The sequence below is a fragment of the Oncorhynchus gorbuscha genome, unplaced genomic scaffold (assembly GCF_021184085.1).
Source record: "Oncorhynchus gorbuscha isolate QuinsamMale2020 ecotype Even-year unplaced genomic scaffold, OgorEven_v1.0 Un_scaffold_10282, whole genome shotgun sequence".
NCBI lineage: Eukaryota > Metazoa > Chordata > Actinopteri > Salmoniformes > Salmonidae > Oncorhynchus > Oncorhynchus gorbuscha.
This window is the reverse complement of record NW_025753073.1, coordinates 400-6,061: the sequence shown is the minus strand read 5'-3', so window position 1 is coordinate 6,061 and position 5,662 is coordinate 400. Positions and strand designations below refer to the sequence as shown.

General features: G+C 51.3%; 1 pseudogene; it reads left to right on the top strand.

The window, feature by feature from the left end:
- The first annotated feature begins 1,715 nt into the window (after positions 1-1,715).
- LOC124030260 lies at positions 1,716-2,784 on the top strand (annotated as a pseudogene).
- Positions 2,785-5,662: the final 2,878 nt, after the last annotated feature.

The window sequence follows — 5,662 nt, the reverse complement described above, 5'->3', positions numbered from 1 at the left end:
CCCCCTCCCCCCTCCTCCCTCCTCCCCCCACCTCCGTCCTCCTCCCTCCTCCTCCCTCCCCCCCCTCCTCCCTCCTCCCCCTCCTCCCTCCTCCCCCTCCTCTATCAGATCCTCCTCTCCACCCTCTCAGGGCTGGACGTCTCAGGCTCTATCAGATCCTCCTCTCCACCCTCCCAGGGCTGGGCGTCTCAGGCTCTATCAGATCCCCTCTCCACCCACTCAGGGCTGGGCGTCTCAGGCTCTATCAGATCCTCCTCTCCACCCTCTCAGGGCTGGGCGTCTCAGGCTCTATCAGATCCTCCTCTCCACCCTCTCAGGGCTGGGCGTCTCAGGCTCTATCAGATCCTCCTCTCCACCCTCTCAGGGCTGGGTGTCTCAGGCTCTATCAGATCCTCCTCTCCACCCTCTCAGGGCTGGGTGTCTCAGACTCTATCAGATCCTCCTCTCCACCCTCTCAGGGCTGGACGTCTCAGGCTCTATCAGATCCTCCTCTCCACCCTCTCAGGGCTGGACTCAGACTCTATCAGATCCTCCTCTCCACCCTCTCAGGGCTGGACGTCTCATCTATCAGATCCTCCTCTCCACCCTCTCAGGGCTGGACGTCTCAGGCTCTATCAGATCCTCCTCTCCACTCTCTCAGGGCTGGGCGTCTCAGGCTCTGCATGCACTTGGATTGCATCCTACCTGGCAGGCCGATCCTACCAGGTGACGTGGAGAGGATCAGTGTCTGCACCACTCACGACTGGTGTCCCCCAGGGCTCGGTTCTAGGCCCTCTCCTCTTCTCTCTATACACCAAGTCACTTGGCTCCATCATTTCCTCTCAATGTCTCTCCTATCATTGCTATGCAAATGACACTCAACTACTTTTCTCCTTCCCCCCTTCTGACACCCAGGTAGTGACATGCATCTCTGCGTGCCTGCCAGATACCTCAGCTTGGATGTTGGTTCACCACCTGAAGCTCAAAATCAACAAGACGGAGCTGCTCTTTCTCCCGGGGAAGACCTACCTGCTCAAAGACCTCTTCATCATGGTGAACAACTCCATGGTGTCCCCATCTCAGACATCAAAGAACATTGGCGTGGCCCTGTCATTCTCTGCAAAACATCCTGCAGGTTCATGCTCTACGACATCCATAGAACCACCCTTCCTCATACAGGAAGCAGAGCAGGTCCTAATCCAGGTACTTGTCATCTCCTGTCTGGACTACAGCAACTCGCTCTTGGCTCCCTCGCTTGTGCCATCAAATGCTGCAGCCCGCCTGGTGTTCAACCTTACCAAGTCCTCCCACGTCACCCCACTCATCCGCACACTCCACTGGCTTCCAGTCGAAGCTCGCATCCACTCCAGGACCATGGTGCTTGCCTACGGAGCAGCAAGAGGAGCTACCCCTCCCTACTTTCAGGCTCAAACCCTACACCCCAAACGAGAGCACTCCGTTCCGCCACCTCAGGCCCTTGTGGGAAAGCTTCCTGCCCATCTTCCAAAAATATCTCAAACTCTTCAAATAGTATCTGAAATAATCACCCAGAGTTGTACTATAGTTGAAACCACATGATATCCTGTCTGTCTGTCTGTCTGTCTGTCTGTCTGTCTGTCTGTCTGTCTGTCTGTCTGTCTGTCTGTCTGTCTGTCTGTCTGTCTGTCACCCAGAGATGTACTACAATGGTAACATGATATCTTCTTTCTCTCCCTCCCCCTCCCTCCCTCCGTCCGTCCGTCCACCTGTCTGTCTGTCTTTTATCCAGTGATGTACGCCATGGAGATCAATGTGGAGAAGGACAGAAAGACAGGGGACACCAGGATCCTGTCAGCGTCTTCCGTCAGCCCTGACGGTGCCTGACTGCGGGGTCAAGGTTTTCGACGACGGCCGGAATGTTGTCTACGAGGTCCGCTCGGGGGGGTCCTCTACCCTGGACAATGGGGTTCACCACTGGAGCTCCCAACAGGTGGATGAGCTGATGAAGCGGGTCGGGGCGACCACCGGCTGTGCTCAGGGAGGCAAGTCTAAGGTCACTGTCAACCCCGCTGACGCTGATGACCCCAAAACCTCCCCCAGGTCCATTGACCACTCTGCTGACCTCCCTACCAACTACTCCTCCTACACTACCCCCCCAGCTGTCCCTAGCTCTGCCACCACGGCCCACAAGATGCCCCAGCCCCACGCTCCAAGCGCCCCCATCACCACCCGGCCTCCACCCTGCCGGGAGGTGATATACGGCGGTGAGGTGATGGAGGCTCCCCAGGCTACGGCAGAGAAGCCGATCACGATGATCTTCATGGGCAATCATAATGTAGACGACCAGGATGAGACCAAGAGGCTGCTGGGATTCGACGGCACCATCAAGGCTGAGATCGTCCTGATCGATGAGGACGATGAGAAGTCGCTACGGGAGAAAACGGTGACAGACGGTTACTCCACCATGGACGGCAACGCCGCCGACCTGGTGTCCGGCTCCCGGCCGCTCAGTGACACCACCGAACTGTCGTCGGAGGGGAAGGACGAGAGCTCTGCCACGGCCACCAAGGAACTCCCCTCCCCAGCAGGTATAGAGAAGAAAGAGCGCTGCCACTGCTGTACTATCATGTGACCTCATTACTTTAACTACACTACCCACAACTCTCTGTTACTCTTGGGACTGCAGGGAGGGAGGAGCTCATTGGTTAATCAAGGCTCTGATCTCCCTCCTCCCCTCCTCCTCCTCCTATTCCTCCTCACGGCTACTAACAGAACCCTCTGACGCCTGGAACTTGGCTGCATTGACATCATTCTTTTTAACTCTGACCTTTGACCCACCTTTTGTGAGCCTGTGTCTGACCTTTTATCCTAACGATGCCCCCAGGAAAGTAAAGGCTCTCTGTCACTCCCTTCAGTAGGACAACGGTGGAAGTTGAAGTTGCCCTGAATAAAGGGTCAGTTTTAGATTTTTACAACCACAGATGAAGGTCAGGATTGGATGAAGGGAAGCTGATCCTAGATCTTTACCCCAGAGCAAGGACAACACACCAGCATTCCAACCAGCAGCACAGTGTTTGGGTAGGGTTGGGCTTGCCACTAGTTTCATTGTATTCAAATTACATTTTGGTCTACAATCCTTATAAAAATCCTGACCAAGGAATGTTTGGTGTTAAAGACCTGGATCAGATGACTCTCTACCTGGCACTCCTAAAAACAACAGAAAGTAGACCTGCACATACAGAGACCTGCACGTTACAGTATAGGTTGATATACACACCCATCTGTCTAGTTGCCTCATTCAAGCAAAGACTGACTGGATGGATATCCCACAGACTAGGGGCCCATCCCAAACTGCACCTTATTCCCTATGTAACACAGTGCTTTTGACCAGAGCCTTGAGGGTAGAGAGGCCCTGACCTTGATACAACACCAAATATGTTTTATGTGAGGATTTGTGTAAGATTTAGTGCACTTTATAGGGAATAGGGCTCTGGTCGAAAGTAGTGCACTATATAAGGAATAGGGCTCTGGTCTAAAGTAGTGCACTATAGAGGGAATAGGGCTCTGGTCTAAAGTAGTGCACTATAGAGGGAATAGGGTGCCATTTGGGATATATCCTGAGAATGGCATTACTTATGATCTTCTGTCTGTACTGTAAGAAACATGAACAGTTATCATAATTAACGATAGGCACTGTACATAAGCTCCTCATCCGAACCATGACAGAGTACAGATGGGAACTACCAGAGTATCAGAGTATAGGAGGGAACTCTACCAGGGTATCAGAGTATAGAAGGGAACTCTACCAGGGTATCATATTACAGGAGGGCACTCTACCAGGGTATCATATTACAGGAGGGAACTCTACCAGGGTATCAGAGTATAGGAGGGAACTATCAGAGAAAAGGAGGGAACTACCAGAGTATCAGAGTATAGGAGGGAACTACCAGAGTATCAGAGTATAGGAGGGAACTCTACCAGGGTATCAGAGTATAGAAGGGAACTCTACCAGGGTATCATATTACAGGAGGGAACTCTACCAGGGTATCAGGCTATAGGAGGGAACTATCAGAGAAAAGGAGGGAACTACCAGAGTATCAGAGTATAGGAGGTAACTACCAGAGAACAGAGTATAGGAGGGAACTACCAGAGTATCAGAGTATAGGAGGGAACTGCCAGGGTATCAGAGTATAGGAGGGAACTACCAGGTATCAGAGTATAGGAGGGAACTACCAGGGTATCAGAGTATAGGAGGGAACTACCAGAGTATCAGAGTATAGGAGGGAACTACCAGGGTATCAGAGTATAGGAGGGAACTACCATAGTATCAGAGTATAGGAGGGAACTACCAGGGTATCAGAGTATAGGAGGGAAATACCAGAGTATCAGAATATAGGAGGGAACTACCAGGGTATCGGAGTATAGGAGGGAACTACCAGAGTATCAGAGTATAGGAGGAAACTCTACCAGGGCATCAGGGTATAGGAAGGGAACTACCAGGGTATCAGAGTATAGGAGGGAACTGCCAGGGTATAGGAGGGAACTACCAGGGTATCAGGTATAGGAGGAACTGCCAGGGTATCAGGTATAGAGGAACTACCAGGGTATCAGAGTATAGGAGGGAACTACCAGGGTATAGGAGGGAACTACCAAAGTATAGGAGGGAACTACCATGGTATATGAGGGAACTATCAGAGTATAGGAGGGAACTACCAGGGTATCAGAGTACAGGAGGGAACTATCAGAGTATATGAGGGAACTACCAGAGTATAGGAGAGAACTACCAGGGTATCAGAGTACAGGAGGGAACTACCAGGGTATCAGAGTATAGGAGGGAACTACCAGGGTATAGGAGGGAACTACCAAGGTATCAGAGTATGGAGGGAACTACCAGAGTATCAGAGTATAGGAGGGAACTACCAGGGTATCAGAGTATGGGAGGAACTGCAGAGTATCAGAGTATAGGAGGGAACTCTACAGAGTAACAGAGTATCGGAGGGAACTACCAGGGTATCAAGGTATAGGAGGGAAACTGCCAGGTATCAGAGTATAGGAGGAACTCTACCAGAAAGTATCAGAGTATAGGAGGGAACTACCAGGGTATCAGAGTATAGGAGGGAACTACCAGGGTATCAGAGTATAGGACGGAACTACCAGGGTATCAGAGTATAGGAGGGAACTACCAGAGTATCAGAGTATAGGAGGGAACTACCAGGGTATCAGAGTATAGGAGGGAACTACCAGGGTATCAGAGTATAGGAGGGAACTACCAGAGTATCAGAGTATAGGAGGGAAATACCAGAGTATCAGAGTATAGGAGGGAACTACCAGGGTATCGGAGTATAGGAGGGAACTCTACCAGGGTATCAGGGTATAGGAGGGAACTACCAGAGTATCAGAGTATAGGAGGGAACTACCAGGGTATAGGAGGGAACTATCAGAGTATAGGAGGGAACTACCAGAGTATAGGAGGGAACTACCAGGGTATCAGAGTATAGGAGGGAACTACCAGGGTATAGGAGGGAACTATCAGAGTATAGGAGGGAACTACCAGAGTATAGGAGGGAACTACCAGGGTATCAGAGTACAGGAGGGAACTACCAGGGTATAGGAGGGAACTACCAAGGTATCAGAGTATATGAGGGAACTACCAGAGTATAGGAGGGAACTACCAGGGTATCAGAGTACAGGAGGGAACTACCAG